We start from the raw sequence: 24,807 nt of genomic DNA on the forward strand, positions 1-24,807 counted from the left end.
AACAGGGAACTAGTGGGAAGCTGCTGGATAGCACAGGGAGCTCAGCTTGGTGCTCTGTTCTGACCAGAGGGGTGAAATGGAGATCACGGGAGGGAGGTTCAAGAGGGAGCAGATTCATGCATACTTATGGCTGATTGATGATGTCGTACAGCAGAAACTAACACAACATTGTAAAGCAATTATATTCCAGTACAAATTATACATGCATCTCTAAAGGAAAAAAAGCTAAACAGACGGGTTACCCAGTGGTGGAGTATCCATCTGACAGTGCCGGGGACATGGACTTGATCCCTGGTCCAGGAATACTCCACATGCTTTGGGGCAACTAAGCCTGTGTGCCACAACTGCTGAGCCTGGGTGGGACAACTTGCTCTTTTAGATGGGCCAGAGGCAAATGAAAGATGCTCACCAGCGCTAAACAATAAGAAATGCAAAACAAAGCTACAATCATGCGTCATCTCATGCCAGTCAGAATAACAATTAGCAAAGAGCCCACTAATAATATCATAAATGCTGAGGAGGCTTGGAGATCAGGGACCTCCTACAGGGCTAGAGGGAATGTAAACTGGGGCAGTCACGGGGGGGAGCACAGAGTGGAAGCTCCTTAAAAAATGCAACCTCCTGACAGTTAAGGAAATGAATTCCATGAAAAATAGACAAAACAGATTAATTGACATATTGATAAGTTTTGCAGTTTTTAGTCAATCATCTGCAAGTCTAAAATAACCAGTTTTGATCTAGCCTTTCTAAATTCTCTACGTTAAATGTGTATGAATACACATACACTCACATATTCCTTCTTGGTTTTCTCACTGATAATGTGTATACCTTAGATATTTATATATTGTATTCAATGTATGTTATATCAATTATATGATGTATATATCTTCAGATATTTATATATTGCATTCAAAGTATGCCAAGGCTATGAGAAAAATGCCTTTAAGCCTAGACAAGAAACTTGTGCTAAGACTTATACAGGGTAAGATTTTATAAATCTTGGTTCAGAACTTTACCATCATGGCTTCTAATTATGCTTTTTGTGACTTTGTTAAATTTACATTTGCTTAAATGAGCCCCTGGAAAGTTTTAGCTTACAGAAGAACAAAGGGCAATTGAAGCGGGTGATGTTATGATTCTAGGTCCTGAGAGAATTCACAGGAAGCCTTGAAGGCCCCTGAGGAAGGTCAAGGCTAGAACCAGGCAAGGAAAGCTCCAGTATTTGGCATTCAGGCCTTTCTAAGGGGCCCTGGATGAAGTGCTGTGGGCTCCCCAGGCTGAGTGTGGATCGGTCCATTCAAACCAAGGGGAGCAGGAATCTAGAGATCTGAGGGTGTCACTGAAGGGGGGGCCTGGTGGCAGTAGACCCTTGGGGTTCAGCACGACTGCTGGTCTCAAGGTGGGGTTTATCTACTGCAGGTGTTCACAGGACTGGCTAGTGTGAGTTCAAGAGCCTACAGGCTGCCTGCTCCCCAGACAGACGCTGAGGCATCAACAGCATGCAGTAGTTCAGGTAAACTCTCAACAGTACTCTCTATGATCCTTCTTAGAACCATCACAATGTCCCAGCAGTTACAGAGAAGCGGGGGACTGGGGGGTGGAGTACAATGGAGAAATGATGGGAAATATCCAATTATTCAATTATTTGAGGCTTTAAGGCAGGATGGAAACTAATTGCTACAGATATCATCCCTCTGTGCTAACAAAGAGTTTATTGTTAGGTATTTTCCCTTCAACCTTAAATCGGTAGGTTGAAAATTCATTACACACCAACTTCATCACAAGAAACCGTCCAGTTTTATTAACATGTTATATCACATAGTCAGATTAAAACCTTTTCCAACCCACTATTTAACTGAATAAAATACAGATTACAAGCATAAACTATGATATTCATTCCTCTGATACAATGATCTGAGCACGTGATTCCTATGGTTACAAAATGGAGGTGAATTGTTTATGAAATAAAACATACACTAATTACATGACTTTTCTGTGACTGATTTCCATACATTTCTAGGGGATCAGAGATGTCTTTATTTGAAACATGTCAACTAGTATTCATGACTTCTGTTGATATTATAAAGATACATCAAGATTTCAGTGAACTGTCATTGTATTTTACTTAAAAAGCAAGTGACATAACTATTGAAAATGTACATCTTACTATAATATGTGGAATTACTCCCTGAACACTTACCTCATGGTGACCTATAGGGATGTTTGACATGAATGACTAACACCTCCATTTAGATGTACATGTTACATTCCTGGGTCCTTAATCTTCTAATGCAGAATAAATACAAATGATTTCTCCCTAGGATTGAAGGCCTTGTCTCACCTTTGAGATAGCAACCACCAAAAACATAATTTAGCCTACACACTAGAAATGAAGAATAGCAGCATGGAGTAATTTGAGAGTTGAATCACATTGATTTTGGTTTTCAAACAACCACAAATCATGTCAATATAAACAAAGATATATTGCTACTATTTGTACATTTCTAAATACCAACTTTCATCTTGTGATCCATACTAACATATCAATTTTCGATTTGTTTTAACTATGGATTACTATCTACAATACTTCTCCTGAAGAGGAACTTCAAAAAACAGAATTGATGTGGCTGCCGGGCAAACCTGGGCAGAACAGCGCAGTAAGGTTTTCAACTACCATCTTGTCCATGGCCCCACAGCAAGTGAAGAAAGGGCAACAAAGATACATTGGATTTGATTTTCCTTTTTAATTTTCTACTAATTCAAGGCTTACAGGCAAGGAAATGGTCAAAGAGTTTCTTTAGGACAAGGCTGCGCGGGGGGGGCAGACCCTTGGATACCAGTGTTAAACATTGCACACGGAACCTGTGATGTGGGGTTCCGCATCTGCCTCCTCTGGGACATCTCTGAGGTGTTCCTATGATGAGTTGACAAAGTTTTGAAGGCCTTCCCCAGATGAATACATACACAGCATCTTTGTCACACATTCTTTTTTTCCTCATTCATCATCCCTGGGCCGGGGTATGTGGGTGTGAGTAAATTCAATGATGAAATAACCATTGTATTTTGAGGCTTCTGACACTGAAGGCTTTTTCAGTTCTGAGTGTCAAGGTATTTCCGCGGTGCAGCTTACACACCAACTTTATTGATCCAAGACTTCTCCTGTCCATTTCAACATTTCTATCCCATAATCTCTGAAATTCTCTATAAGCAGTACACTAAAAATCTTCCAAATTATTCTAAGGGAGTATTTATGCTGATTTTGGAAGTTTCAACCAGAGAGAGGTGTTGCCTGTACATTTGAAAGGTTTCTATCCAGAATGATGATTTGAGAAACTGACTTCTTTCTGGGAAAGGTTACTCTCTCTCAAGGTGCACTTGGCATGTCATTGGGTCCTTAGAGAATAAATACAAATGAAGGATTCCTTTCTGAGATGCAGGTGAAGAATAGTGGAGTCTTGATTAGAAGATCTACCATGGACCATACTGATAACTATCTATCTACCTTCCCTGACTATTGGTTTCTATGCGGGTTAGGTTGGAAAAAACAGCTCCCACTCCACTATTATGCCTGGAAAATTCCATGGACTATTCCATGAGGCTCCCAAAATATTCTTTTCTAGTCATTCATGACTGTTACCTTGCTCTTTACATTATTACATTATTAACATGCTCTAGAGAAGGCAGTGGTTGAATGTTACCTAGCCTACAAAATTATATCCCCAGTAAATACTTTATCTAACAGGCACTTGGTGTATAACTAAAAAATACATATGGAAGAAAAGACATGACTTGAGATTCTAGTCAAATACTACTAAGGCCAAAGTCAGTAAGTGTGCCTGAAGGCTATTACATTTATAAGAGTATCACTGACTAAAGGATTGCATTTATAAGGCTTCTCTCCAGTATGAATTCGCTGGTGTTCTGACTGAAGGCTTTTCCGCATTCTATACATTTATAAGAGTATGAATTCGCTCTGTTTTCCGCATTCTTTACATTTATAAGTTTCTCTCCTGTATGAATTCTCTGGTGATCAGTAAGACATGACTTCTTATTAAAGGCTTTGCCACACTCTGTACATTTATAAGGCCTCTCCCCAGTGTGAATGCGCTGATGTCTACTAAGGTTTGAGTAACACATAAATGCTTTTTCACATTCTTGGTTTCTTGCCAGTGTGGATTTGCTGATCTTGACTAAGCTCTGAATTCTGATTAGAGGTGTTACCACACTCTGTATATTTGAAGGTTTCCATCCTGAATGAATTTTCCTGTGTCTACTTAGACTGGATGAGTTAGTAAAGGCTTTCTCACATTTCGTACACTTGTAACTTTTCTGCGGATTCTGAAAACTCTGCTGTTGAGTGAGATTTGAAGACTGATTAGAGACATCACCATATTCACAAAACAGTATGTGTAAATGGATTTTTAAAAGAGCTACTTTGTCCCCTGATCCAAATGTTCTGGAGTGGGCTCAGTGTTGCCCCATTTTTCACAAGCTTATTTGAACGAGTAATGCGGGGGACTGCCCGTGAAGGGTTAAGTCTTGGGAGCTGCTCGGCGTTATGCAGAGCCTTAGGCACGTCCTAAGCTCCCTGTCCCGCCCCCCTGAAGAGTTTACTACCCTTAAGGCTCCGGGACGTCTCGGTCTTGCAACATTTCATAGAAGATAGATTAGCTTATTGATAGAAGATAGATTATCTATTTGTGATCTGCACACAATGGTAAGGGTCTTGTGATTGTATCTGGAGATTAATATACAATCCTGTGAATGTCAGAAGTCACGTACTTTATCCTATATATACTGCAGCACAATAAAGGAAGGCATCAGCCCATTTTGGTCTGATCCTCTCAACCCATCTTTTGTCTCTATCTCTTATTTTTCTTAGCGGGGGACACTCCGTTTCTCTCCCTGTGCAGGTGCGACTCTTGTTTGTGCTGGCCGCGGCAGGTGGCGCCCAACGTGGGGCTCGAGTTCGACAGTTTTCCTCGCCACTACTCTTATTAGCTAAAAAGAGTGAGTATACGTATACAAGTGAATTTAAATTGAGGAGGAGTAGTAAAGGTATATAGTTGAGAGTATAAATATGGGACAGACGCATAGTCGTCAATTGTTTGTACATATGTTATCTGTAATGTTGAAACATCGGGGAATTACTGTTTCCAAACCTAAATTAATCAATTTTCTTTCATTTATTGAGGAAGTTTGCCCTTGGTTCCCCAGAGAAGGTACAGTAAATTTAGAAACATGGAAAAAGGTAGGGGAACAAATTCGGGCTCATTATACTCTACATGGCCCTGAAAAGGTGCCTGTTGAAAACTTTATCCTTTTGGACACTAATTCGTGATTGTCTGGACTTTGATAATGATGAATTAAAACGTTTAGAAATTTATTGAAACAGGAAGAAAATCCTCTACATGTTCCTGATCCGGAACCCAGGTATGCTGTTCCCAAGGGAGTCGAAGGCGACCCTCCGTTTTCTAAATTATCGCGTCCTTCAGATAATGATGATTCACTTTCATCCACAGATGAGGCGGAATTAGACGAAGAAGCTGCTAAATACCATCAAGAAGATTGGGGTTTTTTAGCACAAGAAAAGGGGGCATCAACATCTAAAGATGATTTGATTGAATGTTTAAAAAACCTCACTGTTGCTTTACAGAATTCAGGAATTAAGCTTCCCATTAGCAACTCTAAACCTTCTGCTCCACCTCTGCCCCCTGCCTATGCTCCTTCCATTATAGCAGGTCTCGATCCCCCTCCGGGGGCTCCTCCTCCTCCTCCTCCTCCATCTGAGATTGTGTCTCCGCTGCAAAAGGCATTGAAACAAGCACAACGACTTGGTGAGGTTGTCTCTGACTTTTCTTTTGCTTTTCCTGTCTTTGAAAATAACAACCAGCGTTTTTATGAAGCGCTGCCTTTTAAACAATTAAAAGAGTTAAAGATTGCTTGCTCACAATACGGTCCTACCGCTCCATTCACTATTGCTATGATAGAAAGTTTGGGTACTCAAATCTACCCCCAAATGACTGGAAACAAATAGCTAGGGCCTGTCTTTCGGGGGGAGATTATCTACTATGGAAATCTGAATATGCTGAACAGTGTGCTCGTATAGCCGATGTCAATCAGCAACAAGGTATACAAACTTCCTACGAAATGTTGGCTGGTGAAGGTGCTTTCCAGGCTACTAATACTCAACTTAACTTTTTACCTGGTGCATATCCACAAATATCAAATGCGGCTCGACAGGCATGGAAAAAACTTCCTAACTCTAGTATTAAGACAGAAGATCTCTCAAAAGTCCGACAGGGACCTGATGAGCCTTATCAGGACTTCGTTGCATGGCTCTTAGACGCTATAGGTAAGATAATGTCAGATGAAAAGGCTGGGATGGTATTTGCAAAACAATTGGCTTTTGAAAATGCTAATTCTGCCTGTCAAGCTGCTTTACGACCTTATAGAAAAAAGGGAGATCTGTCTGATTTTATTCGCATTTGTGCTGATATTGGACCCTCCTACATGCAAGGTATTGCTATGGCAGCGGCATTCCAATATTTTGGTATAGAACCCCCTTTCATTTGTATTCCTTATGCTTTAGAACAACAAGATTGGCTTTTTTCAATTTTCAGATAATTGGTCTATAGCTTTTGCAAACTACCCAGGACGGATTACTCATCATTATCCTTCTGATAAATTGTTACAATTTGCTAGCTTTCATGCCTTTATTTTTCCAAAAATAGTTCGCCGACAACCCATTCCTGAAGCGACACTTATATTTACAGATGGATCTTCTAATGGTACTGCAGCTTTAATTATTAACCATCAAACTTATTATGCACATACCAGTTTCTCTTCTGCCCAGGTTGTGGAATTATTTGCAGTCCATCAAGCATTGCTAACTGTATCCACTTCCTTCAATTTATTTACAGACAGCTCCTATGTGGTCGGTGCCCTACAGATGATTGAAACTGTTCCAATTATCGGCACAACCTCTCCTGAAGTTCTTAACTTATTTAAATTAATTCAACAGGCCCTCCACCGTCGTCAATACCCGTGTTTCTTTGGGCATATTCGTGCGCATTCCACCCTTCCTGGTGCCTTAGTACAAGGCAATCACACTGCGGACGTTCTTACTAAACAAGTGTTTTTTCAATCAGCTATCGATGCAGCCCCAAAATCTCATAACTTACATCATCAAAATAGTCATTCTTTACGGTTACAATTTAAGATTTCCCGCGAAGCTGCACAACAAATCGTAAAATCTTGCTCTACCTGTCCTCAATTCTTTGTTCTCCCTCAATATGGTATTAACCCTCGAGGTTTACGCCCTAATCATCTCTGGCAAACAGATGTCACTCACATCCCTCAATTTGGACGTCTTAAATATGTTCATGTCTCCATCGACACCTTTTCTCATTTTCTCATGGCCTCCCTTCATACTGGAGAATCAACTCGTCATTGTATTCAACATTTGCTCTTTTGCTTCTCTATTTCAGGAATTCCACACACCCTTAAAACAGACAATGGACCCGGTTATACTAGCCGCTCTTTTCAACGTTTTTGTCTTTCCTTCCAAATCCATCATAAAACAGGAATTCCCTATAACCCACAGGGACAAGGTATTGTGGAACGAGCCCATCAGCATCTCAAACATCAACTATTAAAACAAAAAAAGGGGAATGACTTGTATAGCCCCTCACCGCATAATGCCTTGAATCATGCTCTTTATGTTTTAAATTTTTTAACTCTAGACGCAGAAGGCAATTCAGCAGCCCAACGTTTTTGGGGAGAACAGTCCTCATGCAAAAAACCACTCGTATGATGGAAAGATCCACTTACCAATCTGTGGTATGGGCCAGACCCTGTATTAATATGGGGACGCGGGCATGTTTGTGTTTTTCCACAGGATGCCGAAGCGCCGCGCTGGATCCCGGAGAGGCTGGTACGCGCGGCGGAGGAACTCCCTGACACATCAAATGCACCACATGACACTGAGCGAGCCCACGAGTGAGCTGCCTACCCAAAGGCAGATTGAGGCGTTGATGCGATATGCTCAGAATGAGGCTCATGTACAACCTCTGGTGACGCCTACCAATATACCGATCATGTTATTATTGTTGTTACAGCAGATACAAAACGGGGCGGCTGCGGCTTTTTGGGCATACATTCCCGATCCACCTACGATTCAATCATTAGGATGGGATAAAGAAGTAGTACCTGTCTATGTCAATGATACAAGTCTTTTGGGAGGAAAATCAGATATTCATATTTCTCCCCAGCAAGCTAATATCTCTTTTTATGGTCTTACTACACAATATCCTATGTGCTTTTCTTATCAATTACAACATCCCCACTGTATACAGGTGTCAGCTGATATATCTTATCCTCGAGTGACTATTTCTGGCATTGATGAAAAAACCGGAAAAAGATCGTACCGTGACGGAACCGGACCTCTCGACATTCCGTTTTGCGACAAACATCTAAGCATCGGCATAGGAATAGACACTCCTTGGACTTTATGTCGAGCCTGGGTTGCGTCAGTGTACAACATCAACAACGCCGATGCCACCCTTTTATGGGATTGGGCACCTGGGGAACACCTGATTTCCCTGAAAATCGAGGACAGCATCCACCCATTTTCTCTGTAAACACTGCTCAAGTATATCAAACAGAACTGTGGAAACTCTTGGCTGCTTTTGGTCATGGCAATAGTCTATATTTACAATCCAATATTAGTGGGAGTAAATATGGTAATGTAGGAGTTACAGGGTTTTTATATCCCAGAGCTTGTGTCCCTTATCCATTCATGCTGATACAAGGCCATGTAAAAATAACACTGTCATTGAATATTTATCATTTAAATTGTTCTAATTGCATACTTACCAATTGCATAAGAGGTGTTGCTAAAGGAGAACAAGTTATAATAGTAAAACAACCTGCTTTTGTAATGTTACCTGTTGAAATAACTGAAGCTTGGTATGACGAGACTGCTTTAGAATTGCTGCAACGCATTAACACGGCTCTTAGCCGCACTGAAAGAAGTGTGAGCCTGATTGTTCTGGGTATAGTATCTTTAATCACCCTTATAGCAAATGCTGTCACCGCTTCTGTATCTTTAGCACAATCCATTCAAGCTGCTCATACTGTAGATTCCTTGTCATATAATGTTACTAAAGTAATGGGAACACAAGAAGATATAGATAGAAAAATAGAAGATAGACTATCAGCTTTATATGATGTGGTTAGAATTCTAGGAGAACAAGTTCAGAGCATTAGTTTCCGCATGAAAATCCAATGTCATGCTAATTATAAGTGGATTTGTGTTACAAAAAAGGCTTATAATGCATCTGATTTTCCGTGGGATAAGGTGAAAAAACATCTACAAGGAATATGGTTTAATACTAATGTGTCTCTAGATCTATTGCAGTTGCATAATGAAATTCTTAATATTGAAAATTCTCCAAAAGCTACTTTGAACATAGCTGATACTGTTGATAATTTTTTACAAAATTTATTTTCTAACTTCCCTAGCCTTCATTCACTGTGGCGTAGCATAATTGCTGTGGGCGCGGTTCTGACTGTTGTGCTTATATTGATTTGTTTAGCTCCTTGCCTTATTCGTAGCATTGTTAAAGAATTTTTACATATGAGAGTTCTGATACATAAAAACATGTTGCAACACCGACATCTTATGGAGCTTTTAAAAAAAAATAAAGAGAGGGGAGCTGCGGGGGACTGCCCGTGAAGGGTTAAGTCTTGGGAGCTGCTCGGCGTTATGCAGAGCCTTAGGCACGTCCCTAAGCTCCCTGTCCCGCCCCCCTGAAGAGTTTACTACCCTTAAGGCTCCGGGACGTCTCGGTCTTGCAACATTTCATAGAAGATAGATTAGCTTATTGATAGAAGATAGATTATCTATTTGTGATCTGCACACAATGGTAAGGGTCTTGTGATTGTATCTGGAGATTAATATACAATCCTGTGAATGTCAGAAGTCACGTACTTTATCCTATATATACTGCAGCACAATAAAGGAAGGCATCAGCCATTTTGGTCTGATCCTCTCAACCCCATCTTTTGTCTCTATCTCTTATTTTTCTTAGCGGGGACACTCCGTTCTCTCCCTGTGCAGGTGCGACTCTTGTTTGTGCTGGCCGCGGCAGAGTAACGTGGAAAATTCTGCTCCATGAGTGACAATGTGTGAACAGCAACGAGGTAGAATAGTAAGGAAAGAATTCACATTTAACTTTGAAGTTTAAGCGCTTTACAGATTTTACAGGTCTGATAGGATAGTAATCTCCGGCAGCAAGAATCATTTTAACAGTCTGGTATATACTACTTTCTGACAGTTTTCAGAGACTTGAATGTATAACAGGAATAATTTAAAATCAATAATGTTGCTGTATCATCTTTTGGCAAATATTTTAATGAACATTCTTTAAATGACAACTTAAGGGACGGGGGAGCCTGGTGGGTTGCCGTCTATGGGGTCGCACAGAGTCGGACACGACTGGAGCAACCTAGCAGCAGCAGCAACTTTTACTTCAGTTTGTGACTCTAGACTTTAATCAAACGCAGACAAATACACAGAGCTAACTCTCATGAAAGTTTATAGAAATTTCTGTATTTGTAAATAATGCTAAAAGCAAGAAAAGTGTTAGTCACTCAGTCCTGTCCTACTCTTACCAACCCCAGGGACTGTAGCTTGCCACGCTTCTCTGCCCATGGGATCTCAAGGCACGAATACTGGAGAGGGTAGCTATTCCCTGCTTCACGGAATCTTCAAAAAAGAAAAAACAAAAAATCAATCAAATGATGTTAACATGTTCATGCATACAGACATACACTAAAATGGGAGTGTATACTTATTAAGAGAAAAATGGTCATGTCAATAAAATCAGGATAATTTTTAACTGACTGAAAATGTACATAAATATTTGAGGATGATATTGTTAGGTAGGTAGAATAGGGAAAAGGAGTCCAAAATGGTGGTGGCTAAAAGTCAAGGAAGGTCAAGGAGGGTCCAAGGACCAGGAGTGGGATGCCACTGCCTTCTCCTGAAAAAACAGCACTCCGGGCTAAACCCAATTTGCATAGGGCAGGCCCAGGTCGAGGGAAAAACATATAAAGGCAGGAGCCAAAGTGCTTTCTCTCTCTCTTTCTCTCCCGCGTTTGTGCGCCCTTCCTCTCTTTCTCCCTCCCTCCCGCACTCCTCCAATCTCTTCTCTACAAGTCCTTGGGTTGGCATGCCCTCATGCTTCCAGGATGGATTCTCCTGCTATCTTCTAAATAAAATAGAGCTGTAACACTGATTTGCCTAAGCGAAAACATGGTTTGTCCAAGACCCAAGAGCTGTGATGCGCCAAGGGCTTAAATGTCTGTCACTCCAAATCTTTGTTGTGACGAGACAAAGTACCGAGGTACATACACTCATGTGACAATATTATTTTAATTTTTAAAAATAGACTAGGCTGCAGACATACACAGTGATTAAAAAAATAGACAGCTTTGGTTCTGAATTTTTTAATTACCTCAAAAAACTACCATTTGCATGGAACTATATTTTAAAAATTAGCACAGCTGAACATAGATAAGCAGTAATATGATTCTTGTAAACATTTTGGAAAATACCGAAATGTGATGAGACTCTATCTATCTGTGATATGAGAGTGGAGTGTACTGGAAATGATCAGACCTGGGCTTGAGTGGTGAAAATCCCCACTCCCAAATCCCAGCATCTCTAGTAAACACACAGGAGTGTTGTCAACTACAAATCGACACTTTCCAAAAGCATTGCCAGCGACTGAACAAGACCTTTTAGAACTAACACCCAAAAAAGATGTCCTCTTCATTATAGGGGACTGGAATGCAAAAGTAGGAAGTCAAGAAACACCTGCAGTAACAGGCAAATTTGGCCTTGCAATGCGGAATGAAGCAGGGCAAAGACTAATAGAGTTTTGCCAAGAAAATGCACTGGTCATAGCAAACACCCTCTTCCAACAACACAAGAGAAGACTCTACACATGGACATCACCAGATGGTCAACACCAAAATCAGATTGATTATATTCTATGCAGCCAAAGATGGAGAAGCTCTATACAGTCAATAAAAATGAGACCAGGAGCTGACTGTGGCTCAGATCATGAACTCCTTATTACCAAATTCAGACTGAAATTGAAGAAAGCAGGGAAAATGACTAGACCATTCAGGTATGACCTAAATCAAATCCCTTATGATTTTACAGTGGAAGTGAGAAATAGACTTAAGGGCCTAGTTCTGATAGAGTGCCTGATGATCTATGGAATGAGGTTCATGATATTGTACAAGAGACAAGGATCAAGACCATCCCCATGGAAAAGGAATGCAAAAAAGCGAAATGGCTGTCTCGGGAGCCTTACAAATAGCTGTGAAAGAAGGGAAGAGAAAAGCAAAGGAGAAAAGGAAAGATATAAGCATCTGAATGCAGAGTTCCAAAGAATAGCAAGAAGAGATTAAGAAAGCCTTCTTCAGAGATCATTGCAAAGAAATAGAGGAAAACAACAGAATGGGAAAGACTAGAGATCTCTTCAAGAAAATCAGAGATACCAAGGGAACATTTCATGCAAACATGGGCTTGATAAAGGACAGAAATGGTATGGACCTACAGAAGCAGAAAATATTAAGAAGAGGTGGCAAGAATCCACAGAAGAACTGTACAAAAAAGATCTTCACGACCTGGATAATCAAGATCGTGTGATCACTCATCTAGAGCCAGACATCCTGGAATGTGAAGTCAAGTGGGCCTTACAAAGCATCACTATGAACAAAACTAGTGGAGGTGATGGAATTCCAATTGAGCTGTTTCAAATGAAAGATGATGCTGTGAAAGTGCTGCACTCAATATGCCAGCAAATTTGGCCACAGGACTGGAAAAGGTCCGTTTTCATTCCAATCCCAAAGAAAGGCAATGCCAAAGAATGGTCAAACTACCGCACAATTGCACTCATCTCACATGCTAGTAAAGTAATGCTCAAAATTCTCCAAGCTAGGCTTCAGCAATATGCGAACCGTGAACTTCCTGATGTTCAAGCTGGTTTTGGAAAAGGCAAAGGAACCAGAGATCAAATTGTCAACATCCGATGGATCATGGAAAAAGCTAGAGATTTCCAGAAAAAACATCTATTTCTGCTTTATTGACTATGCCAAAGCCTTTGACTGTGTGGATCAAAATAAACTGTGGAAAATTCTGAAAGAGATGGGAATACCAGACCACCTGACCTGCCTCTTAAGGAAATCGGTATGCAAGTCAGGAAGCAACACTTAGAACTGGACTTGGAACATCATACTGGTTCCAAATAGGAAAAGGAGTGCGTGCGTCAAGACTGTATATCTCACCCTGCTTATTTAACCTCTATGCAGAGAACATCATGAGAAACGCTGGACTGACGAAACACAAGCTGGAGTCAAGATTGCCAGGAGAAATATCAATAACGTCAGATATGCAGATGACACCACCCTTATGGCAGAAAGTGAAGAGGAACTAAAAAGCCTCTTGATGAAAGTGAAAGAGGAGAGCGAAAATGTTGGCTTAAAGCTCAACATTCAGAAAACAAAGATCATGGCATCCGGTCCCATCACTTCATGAGAAATAGATGGGGAAACAGTGGAAATAGTCTCAGACTGTATTCTTTGGGGCTCTAAAATCACTGCAGATGGTGACTGCAGCCATGAAATTAAAAGACTCCTTGGAAGAAACGTTATGACCAACCTAGATAGCATATTTAAAAGCAGAGACATTACTTTTCTGACTGAGGTTCGTCTAGTCAAGGCTATGGATTTTCCTGTGGTCATGTATGGATGTGAGAGTTGGACTGTGAAGAAGGCTGAGTGCTGAAGAGTTGATGCTTTTGAACTGCGGTGTTGGAGTAGACTCTTGAAAGTCCCTTAGACTTCAAGGAGATCCAACCAGTCCATTCTGAAGGAGATCAGCCCTGGGATTTCTTTGGAAGGAATGATGCTAAAGCTGAAACTCCAGTGCTTTGGCCACCTCATGTGAAGAGCTGACTCATTGGAAAAGACTATGATGCTGGGAGGGATTGGGGGCAGGAGGAGAAGTGGACGACAGAGGATGAGATGCCTGGATGGCATCACTGACTAATGGATGTGAGTCTAAGTGAACTCCGGGAGTTGTTGATGGATAGGGAGGCCTGGCAGGCTGTGATTCAAGCGGTTGCAAAAAGTCAGAGACGGCTGAGTTGACTGAACTGAACTGAGCAACAACAAGGGCGTTTGCCATCTGCCTCTGGGAAGAATGAACCCTATGGTGCTGCAACTGACTTCAGTCCCCTAGTCGTAGTTTAGGGTGGATTGAGGCACTCTGCTCCAGGGAATCTGGTGGAACAGGTCTTTGGAGAGTCAGATATTTTCAGGAACTGCTTTCATGATACCAATCCTTGCATCTCTTCATATCTAGAAAAGCACTAAACCACTAAATGATGAATTCAGTTCCTCACGACTGGCAGGAAACCTTTTGTAAAGTAAGTGCTTGATTGCACTGAACTCCCCCTTCACTAAAGTCACATACTGACCTTCCCCCACTGGCTCTTTGGAGCAGTTTCTCAGAGTTCTCTGAGATGCTGTCTCCTGGGCTGCTGTCCTCATTTTGCCCCAAATAAAACTTAATGCCCATCTCTCAAAGTGTGCATCTGTTTTAGCTGACAGTGTTTATTTCTCAAAGCAGAGGTAACTAAGAAGATACGGCATTTCCTCATTAACTGTGACAGGCATATCCATCATCTTTCTTTCCAAGACCCTTGTTCAAGACAAAAAATTAAAAAGTGAATTTCATAGCGTGGAAATCTCAGAGAAGCACCTGAACCAGTGAACATCAGAGGTCACGGGGTAAGAGTACATGTAAAAATGCATATCACCGCCAGGCTTCTTGGCAATATTAGGAAAAGCATGATCTCAATCTACCATGAAAAAATGTCAGCTTTCTGCAAGTTCCACCTCCTGTATACGTCCATGATCTGTAGCTTATAGTCCACTTAATTAGTATATTTTCCTTATCGGTATAGAGGATTGTTTCTGCTACTTTAACTTCTGAAAAATTCTGGAATGCTGAGTTCATTCTATTAACAAGGGCACTTTCTTACTCCTGTTCCAGAGAGCTGAACTGCATCCACATGTAAATTCATCACGGCATTTCCCCGACTTCCCTAAGATCCTAACACCAAACCACATCCCAGTGGGAATCTCAGATACCAGTGCCTCCCCATATTGATCTCTCACAAAGGGAATGTATTCAACATTGAAAGTCACTATTTCATGTTGAGAATTCATCATGCTCTATAGAAAGCCAGGATACACACAATGGAGAAAAGGCTCTGGAACATGAGGGAGACGAAACCTGAAGAGCTGGTTTTCACTATTTAAAATTTAAAAAAAAAAGGGGGGGGGGGGAATGAGAAGGTGATTACAAGCACTCCAGGCAGAAAACTTAGAAAGCAGAGAACTAAAAGGTTTGCAGATTCTCAGTCCAGGCATGTCAGGAGGAAAAGCAGACACAGCCCCACACCCGGGACAGGACAATTACCTGAGAAGCTGCCATTTCCTCCTCTTCTTCCTCCTGCTCTGCGTCTTCTGTGGGGATATGACTTCTCAAACTCACATCTGCATGTTGAGAAAATACCTTTAAAAGCATCCATACAGCCGTTTAACCTGCAACTGCTGCAGTGAAAAAGAAGAAAAACGTTTTCTTGTTTCTCTCACCCTTTTCGGAGCTCTTTGCTGACTTTCTCTGTTCCTGATCTGTAGTGGGTAATCAAGACTAACCTGATATGCTAATCACATCCTGGTGCTCCACTCTATTGGCAGATCTTCCCGGCTAGTTCCTCTCCTTCCTTTTTGCACTACAGAGAGCAGGCCTCAGAACAATTCACCAGACACAATGGACCCTACTTCTGGGCTACCTGACCCAGCCTACCAGGGGTTTTGAAAAAATGCAAGAGGAAGACCTGCATTCAGGAGCCCTGAGGGAAACCTCACATTTGGCACATGTGTGAGACCTCAGGAAGGGAGGATTTAGGGCGGGAACTTCTAGAAGCAAAGGTCAACCTGATTCCCCGGTGAGGGGCTCTTTCTAGGATGGGTGTGGTGGTCCTCGCCTGTGCCTGCGCCCTTGGGGGAAGGGAGGGGAGAGGTGAGTGGTGGGAATCACCTGGGGGTCTTGGGTTCCTGCCAGGCTTTACTTGCAGACTTCTTCCCAAATATCTCCCATGTCCTTAGCTGTTTTCACCCCTCTCTGCAGCCTGGGGACACACGTTTTCACAAAATGATTTGCATTGTGACCACCCTCTCTGCAGCTGTGGCACCTCCAACTTCAGAGACCAGGAACCTGGAGGTATTTCCATCACAGCTTTCTTTGAAAATAAACCAGAGGCAACAGGAGGCCTGGCGAGCTGCAGTCTATGGGGTCACAAAGAGTAGGACAGGACTGAGCAGCTAAACTGAACTGAACTGAGCAGGACACGCTAGGTTAACAAGTGTGTGTGGGCAGAGACAAATACCTTTGAAAATGATGCCCTAAATGCTATCTGATGACCAAGCAAGGAAATAATGATCGGTGTTGTCGTTTAAGTTACATTAACAAGAATTAACACGTGAGAGCCTAGTTCTACTTCCTGTGTGTGTGTTTTTCTAGGTTTTATGAATCAACTGCTACAGTTTGTTGTCTGTGCCTATTAGAGAGCTCTATTTTCTCACATCTTTAACGTATAATGACTAAGGAAAAATTAAAGATAGAAGCATGTCCATCTTTCTTAATATTATATGTTCTAAAAAAATATTCAGTGTGCATGCACCAGTACCAACTTTGTAGAAGATTTCGTTTCAGCAGCAGAGCTGAGAACAAGGTACAACGTTTCCCATACCCAGATGACTCTTGTTCCCACACGTGGACAACCTCCCTACTTACCTTTCCCCACCAGAGTGAGCATTTGTTACCACTGATGAAGCTACAAGGACAGTAAATATACTCTTTAGTTTACCCTTATGTTTCTCTTTTTAGGGATGTGCACTCCATACCTCTGGATAAATGTATAATAACATGTGTCCATCACAACAGTTTAACACAAATTATTTCACGGTCCTGAAAGTTTTTCTAGATTTAGGATATTCATAATCCTTCCTTTGAAACCCATGGCAACCACAGACCTTTTAAATCTCTTCTATATTTCCTACTAGATTCCCAGGTGACTGAGTGGGAAGAACTTTCTACCTGCCGATGCAGGACATCCAGGTGATGTAGGTTCCATCCTTGGGTCAGGAAGATCCCCTGGGAGGAAGAAATGGAAACCCACTCTAGTATCCTTTCCTGGGAAATCTATGGACAGGAAGAGCCTGGCAGGCTACAGCCCCTGGGCTCACAAAGACTCAGACACCACTGAGCACATATGAACATTTACCTACACCAAAGTGTCATATTGTAAAATTGCTACTTTCTGTAGCATTTTTGAATGGGCTTCTTTCACTTCATAAAAATGCATGCCACGATTGTCCGTGTATTTTATGCCTTGAAACCTCAACATCCAAAAGCTTAAGAACCACCGTTGTGCCTATATTCCTGCTCAGTAAATAAGTTCATCAACACCATTTTTTTAGATTCCATGTATATCTGTTACAATATTTGTCCAGATATAGAGAACAGATGTGTGGACATGGCAGGAGAAGAGGGGACAAACTGAAGAGCCTTCCTGACACACATACACTACCATGGCTGAAAATGCTGGAGAAGACTCTTGCGAGGCCCTTGGACTGCACGGAAATCCAGCCAGTCCATCCTAAGGGAGATCAGTCCTGGGTGTTCATTGGAAGGACTGATGCTGAAGCTGAAACTCCAGTCCTTTGGCCACCTCATGTGAAAAGCTGACTCATTTGAAAAGCCCCTGATGCTGGGAATGATTGAAGTGGGGAGGAGAAGGGGACGACCGGAGGATGAGATGGTTGGATGGCATCACCGACTCAGTGGACATGAGTTTGAGTAAACTCTGCGAGTTGGTGATGGACAGGGAGGCCTGGCGTGCTGCAGTCCACGGGTCCACAAACACTTGGACATGACTGAGCAAGTGAAATTAACTGAACTGATGGTTAAAACAGGTAAGCTAGTGGGAATCTGCTGGATAGCACAGGGAGCTCAGCTTTGTGTTCTTGCTGACCAGAGGGTGTGAAATGGAGATCACGGGAGGGAGGTTCAAGAGAGAGCAGATTCATGCATACTTATGGCTGATTGATGATGTCGTACAGCAGAAACTAACACAACATTGCTAAAGCAATTATATTCCAATACAAAATATACATGCATCTCTAAAGGAAAAAAGCTAAACAGACGGGTCACCCAGCGGTGGAGTATCCCATCTGACAGTTCGGGGGACGTGGGATTGATCACCTGGTCCAGGAATACTCCACATGCATTGGGGCAGCTAAAGCCTGTGCGCCACAACTGCTGAGCCTGGGGTGGGGCCACTTGCTCTTTTAGACAGGCAAGAGGCAAATGAAAGATGCTCAGCAGCGCTAAACAATAAGAAATGCAAAACAAAGCTACAAAGATGCGTCATCTCATGCCAGTCAGAATAACAATTAGCAAAGAGCCCACTAATTAATATTGTAAACGCTGACGAGGCTTGGAGATCAGGGAACCTCCTGCATGGGCTGGAGAGAATGTAAACTGGGGCAGTCACAGGGGGAGGACAGTGTGGAACTTCCTTAAAAAATGTAGCCTCCTAACATTTAAGGAAATGAATTCCATGAAAAATAGACAAAACAGATTAATTGACAAATTGACAAGTTTTGCAGTATTTAGTCAATCATCTGCAAGTCTAAAATGACCCGTTTTGATCTAGCCTTTCTAAATTCTCTAAGTTAAATGTGTACAAATACACATACACTCACATTTTCCTTCTTGGTTTTCTCACTGCTAACGTGTATACCATCAGATATTTATATATTGTATTCAATGTGTGTTATATCAATTATATGATGTATATATCTTCAGATATTTATATATTGCATTCAAAGTATGCCAAGGCCATGAGAAAGAGTTCCTTTAAGCCTAGACAAGAAACTTGTGCTAAGACTTATACAGGGCAAGATTTTATAAATCTTGGTTCAGAACTTTCCCATCATGGCTTTAATTATGCTTTTTGTGACTTTGTTAAATTGACATTTGCTTAAATGAGGCCCCTGGAAACTTTTAGCTAACAGAAGAACAAGGACAATTGAAGTAGATGAGTTATGACTCTAGGTCCTAAGAGAATTCACAGGAAGCCTTGAGGGCCCCTGAGGAAGGTCAAGGCTAGAACCAGGCAGAGAAAGCTCCAGTACTTCGGGTTCAGGCCTTTCTAATGGACCCTGGTGAAGTGCTGTGGGCTCCCCAGGCTGAGTGTGGATTGGTCCATTCAAACCAAGAGGAGCAGGAATCTAGGAGCTCTGAGGGTGTCAATGAAGGGCGGGGCCTGTGCAGTAGACCCTGGGGTTCAGCACGACTGCTGGTCTCAGGGTGGGTGGTCATCTAGCACAGGTGTTCACAGGACTGGCTGGTGTGAGTTCAAGGACCTGCAGGCTGCCTGCTCCCCAGACAGACGCTGAGGCAGCAACAGCAAGGAGTAGTTCAGGTAAACTCTCAACATACTCTGTATGATCCTTCTTAGAACCATCACAATATCCCAGTAGTTATGGGGGGGGGGCGGGGGGAGTACAATGGAGAAATGATGGGAAATAGCCAATTATTTGAGGCTTAAAGGCAGGCATGGAAACTAATTGTGACAGGTATCATCCTTCTGTGCTAACAAAGAGTTTATTGTTAGGTATTTTCCCTTCAACCTTTAAATCGGTAGGTTGACAATTCATTACACACCAACTTCATCACAAGAAACCGTCCAGTTTTATTAACATGTTATATCACACAGTCAGAATAAAACCTTTTCCAACCCACTGTTGTAACTGAATAAAATACAGATTACAAGCATAAACAATGATATTCATTCCTCTGATACAATGATCTAAGAACTGTGATTCATATGTTTACAAAATGGAGGTTAATTGTTTATGAAATAAAACATACACTAATTATATAACTTTGCTGGGAGGTGTTTCCATACATTTCTAGGGTATCAGAGATGTCTTTATTTGAAACATGTCAACTAATATTCATGACTTCTGTTGATATTATAAAGATACATCAAGATTTCAGTGAACCGTCATTGTATTTTACTTAAATAGCAAGTAACATAACTATTGAAAATGTACATCTTACTTTAATATGTGGAATTTCTCCCTGAACACTTACCTCATGGTGACCTACAGGGATGGTTTGACATGAATGACTAACGCCTCCATTTAGATGTACATGTTACATTCCTGGTGTCCTTAATCTTCTAATGGAGAATAAATATAAATGATTTCTTCCTAGGATTGAAGGCCTTGTCTCATCTTTGGAGATAGCAACCATCAAAACATAACTTTGCATACACACTAGAAATGAAGCATAGCAGCATGGAGTAATTGAGAGTTGAATCACATTTATTTTGGTTTTCAAACAATCACAAATCATGTCAATATAAACAAAGATATATTGCTAATATTTGTAGATTTCTAAATACCAACCTTCATCTTGTGATCCATACTAACATATCAATTTTCTATCTGTTTTAACTATGGATTACTATCTACAATACTTCTCCTGAAGAGGAACTTGAAAAAACAGGATTGATGAAATGCTTTCTATTGTGTGGGCTTCCCTGATAGCCCAGTTGGTAAAAATCCACCTCCCACTCCACTATTCTGGCCTGGAAATTCCAGGGACACAGTCCATGGGGTTGCAAAGAGTTGGAAACAACTGAGCGACTTTCACTTTTTCTAGTGTGCAATTTCTGATATTTATTTAGATTTAATTTTTATTAAATATTTTCTACATTTTCTTTATGTCATTCCTTATCTTTCTTAAATAAATGGTCTTGTATTTTCTGAAGTGTATGTTTAGGACAAACTTCTTCCATGTACGTGCTCTCTGTCTAATAAGGTGAGAGCTCAGATTAAAGCCTTTGCCACTTCTCCAGTATGAATTCTCTGATGGTGAGTAAGACGTGAGTGCTTGATGAAGGCTTTTCCACATTCTTTACATTTCTAAGCTTTCTCTACAGTATGAATTCTCTGATGGTAAGTTAGACCTGAGTGCTTGCTAAAGTCTTTGCCACAATCCTTACATTTATAAGGCCTCTCCCCAGTATGAATTCTCTGGTGTTGAGTAAGATTTGAGTACTGACTGAAGGCTTTTCCACATTCTTTACATTTATAAGGCTTCTCTCCAGTATGAATTCTCTGGTGATCAGTAAGACATGACTTCTGATTAAAGGCTTTGCCACACTCTGTACATTTATAAGGCTCTCCCAGTGTGAATGCGCTGATGTCTACTAAGGTTTGAGTAACACATAAATGCTTTTTCACATTCTTTACATTCATAAGGTTTCTTGCCAGTGTGGATTTGCTGATGGTGACTAAGCTCTGAATTCTGATTAGAGGTGTTACCACACTCTGTATATTTGAAAGGTTTCCATCCTGAATGAATTTTCCTGTGTCTGCTTAGACTGGATGAGTTAGTAAAGGCTTTCTCACATTTTGTACACTTGTAACTTTTCTGCGGATTCTGAAAACTCTGCTGTTGAGTGAGATTTGAAGACTGATTAGAGACATCACCATATTCACAATTGTAAATCTTCTCTTCAGTGTGTGCACTCTCATTTAGTGGAAAACCTGATGTTTGGTAAAAGATATTCCTCCATGTACTATTGTTAGAATCTTTGTCTGAAGATTGAGGTCCCTGATGTTTCATAGGGTGAGAGTCTTGTTCAGTTTTACACCCAGTTTCATTGCATGAATGGCTTCTCACTCCACCGTAAATATTCTTGTAATTATTGGGGGTAGAGCTCTTACTTAAGTCCTGACTCGTGTTATTACACGTGAGAAGTTGTTCCGTATTAACCGTATCATGATGTGTATTGAACAGTGATGGTGGGATTAACTCTCTTCCATTAATATCAACATTACACATTTTGGAACAGAGAGAAACTGTCTGTTGATGGAAGAATAATGATCCCTTGTTCACAGATCCCTCAAACTGATTATTTTTGTGACTTTTCCCCATCATTTTTAAATTTCTGGTTTTCAGACGTGCTTGAATGTATGTGTAATCGAGCCTGTGTTCAGAGTGGTTTGCATGAGTATTTGCAGTAGAGACTGGATGACTTTCCAGATTTTCCACATTTCCCTTCAGAGAATGTGCATGTTTCAAAAACTGATTTAAGCCTTTGCTTGAAGAGATACACTGCTCTGCAGATGTTGATAACTGAAATGGGTGTTTTCCACAGTTTGACTCACATTGCTCATTTCTTTTGGCAGTAATGTCCACACTGTGTGAAAGTGTCTCGGTTTCTTTCTGTCCATATAAACATCTTCTCGTCTTTCACATACCCCCATATATTCCTGGTCTTTCATTAAATGTTCGTTTCCAAGGTAAGCTCTTTCAAATATTCCTAGGTTTGCTTTTTGGATTAAATTTTCTAATCTTGGATTCTTTGACATCAAACCACGGGTGTTGTGAGAGGGACACAGCTGAAAGATATCAAATGAAAGTTTTCTTATCTGCTATTCCTATCTACTGGGCTGGTGTGAGCTCAGCTGGGACAGAAGGGGAGCCTCATTCTCTGTGGGAGAGAACAGGGAACAGTCTGTGGCAGCAGGACAGAGTGAGACCTGTACACAGGTACTGATGCCAGCCCTGCCCACCAGCCTGAGAGGGTATCTGCTGCTGCAGCAAAGTCTGGGTGCTGAAATGTGGGGTCTGCAGGCATAGCCAGGCAGAGCACTGCTGTGAGCTGTGAGGAGACATCCTGAGGGGCCGGGGGTGAGGGAGGACCTCTATAACTAGAATGCTTATGGAGGAAACCTGACCACCAGAGAGTAGAGCGCCTTTTGTTGACTGATGCCAAAAGGGAAGACCCACCATTGCAGCCCCTCTCCCCCTGTGCTGGCCCCTCCTCTCCTAGCACTAAGAAGGGCCACCACCCCAGGTGGGCTCTATTGAGCTCCAGCCACAGCCTCCCCCCATGCACCTCCTCCACAATCAGCAGACTCCTGTGCTCTGGGGCAGCTTCTGGCAGGCAGACACCTGTGGGTTGCCCACACACATAGAAGCAGCTGAAAGCTCAGCTGATCCCCAGGTTTAAGGAAGGAAAACTGAAGTCTCTTCTCACGTTGCACAAACATGCTTTTATACCTGCAACTGGCTTTGTCAACTCAGCCCTACAGACATCTGAATGGACAACCAGGCTCCTCCAAGTCGTGGAAGGTGTAGCTTTAGCAGCTGTAGATTTGCGGGGATGTATCTAGGGGGTGGGCCAGGCTAGAGTCTGAGCAGGTCCAGCTCCATGAATGCAATTCTGGGACCTGAGTTCACTGGATCTCTGCTGTGTTTCCAGTGAAAAGAAAATCTGAGGAGGCACATCTCTCTGCTTTCACAGTTTATGTAAATCCCTAAAAGTGAAAGCTGCTGGCACCAGAGCAATGTGCCAGCATGCCCAAACATCAGGACCTTCAATCTTCAGACAAAGACTCTAAAAATAGTACATGGAGGAATATCTTTTCCCAAAACATCAAGTCTCCACTAAATGAGAGTACACATACTGGAGAGAAGACTTACAATTGTGAATATGGTGATTGTCTCTAATCAGTCTTCAAATCTCACTCAACAGCAGAGTTTTCAGAATCCGCAGAAAAGTTACAAGTGTACGAAATGTGAGAAAGCCTTTACTAACTCATCGCAGTCTAAGTAGACACAGGAAATTCATTCAGGATGGAAACCTTCCAAATTACGAGGTGTGGTAACACCTCTAATCAGAATTCGGAGAGCTTAGTCAAGATCAGCAAATCCACACTGGCAAGAAACCCTTATGAATGTAAATAAAGAATGGTGAAAAAGCATTTATGTGTTACTCAAACCTTAGTAGAACATCAGCGCATTCACACTGGGAGAGGCCCTTTGAAATGTACAGAAGTCGTGCAAGCCCTTTGAATAAGAAGTCATGTCTTACTTGATCACCAGAAGCAATTCATACAGGAGAGAAACCTATATAAATGTAAGATGCGGGGAAGAAGGCTCAGTCGCTGCTCAACTCTTAGCCTCAACACCAGCGAATTCATATGGAGAGAAGCCTTTAAAATGTATAGAATGCGGAAAGCTTCAGTCAGTACAACTTCTACTCGAATTCTACCAGCGAATTCATATACTGGAGAGAAGCCTTATAAATGCAAAGAATGCTGTGGAAATCGCTTTAGTCAGAACTCAGAACTCTTACTCAACACCTGTTTTGGGTACGAACTCAATACTGGAGAGAAGCCTTGATAAATGTAAAGAAATGCAGAAAAGCCTTCAGTCACTGTCACACTCTTATGAACACCAGAAGTATCTATACTGGGAGAGCGCTTAATAAATGTAAGTTTGTGGCAAAGACTTTAGGAACACTCACATCTTACTCGCCATCAGAGAATTCATACTGGAGAGGGGCCTATAATACATGTGAGGAATTGTGGCAAGAGCGTTTAGACCAGCGTCATGTCTTACTAAACATCAAAGTAATCGTCATACTGGAGAGAGAAAAGGCTTATAAATGTAAAAATTGCGGAAAAGCCTTCAGTACCCACTCAATCTGCTTTAGCTCAACACCAGAGAATTCTACTGGCAGAGAAGCCTTATAAATGTATAGAAGCGGAAAAGCCTTCAGTGAG

The 24,807-nt window shown here is 41.6% G+C and overlaps 1 pseudogene; it reads right to left on the bottom strand.

The window, feature by feature from the left end:
* Positions 3,953 to 24,807, bottom strand: part of LOC108638079 — a 36,591-nt pseudogene continuing 15,736 nt past the window's right edge.

Source organism: Capra hircus, chromosome 18 (assembly GCF_001704415.2).
Source record: "Capra hircus breed San Clemente chromosome 18, ASM170441v1, whole genome shotgun sequence".
NCBI classification, from domain to species: Eukaryota; Metazoa; Chordata; class Mammalia; order Artiodactyla; family Bovidae; genus Capra; species Capra hircus.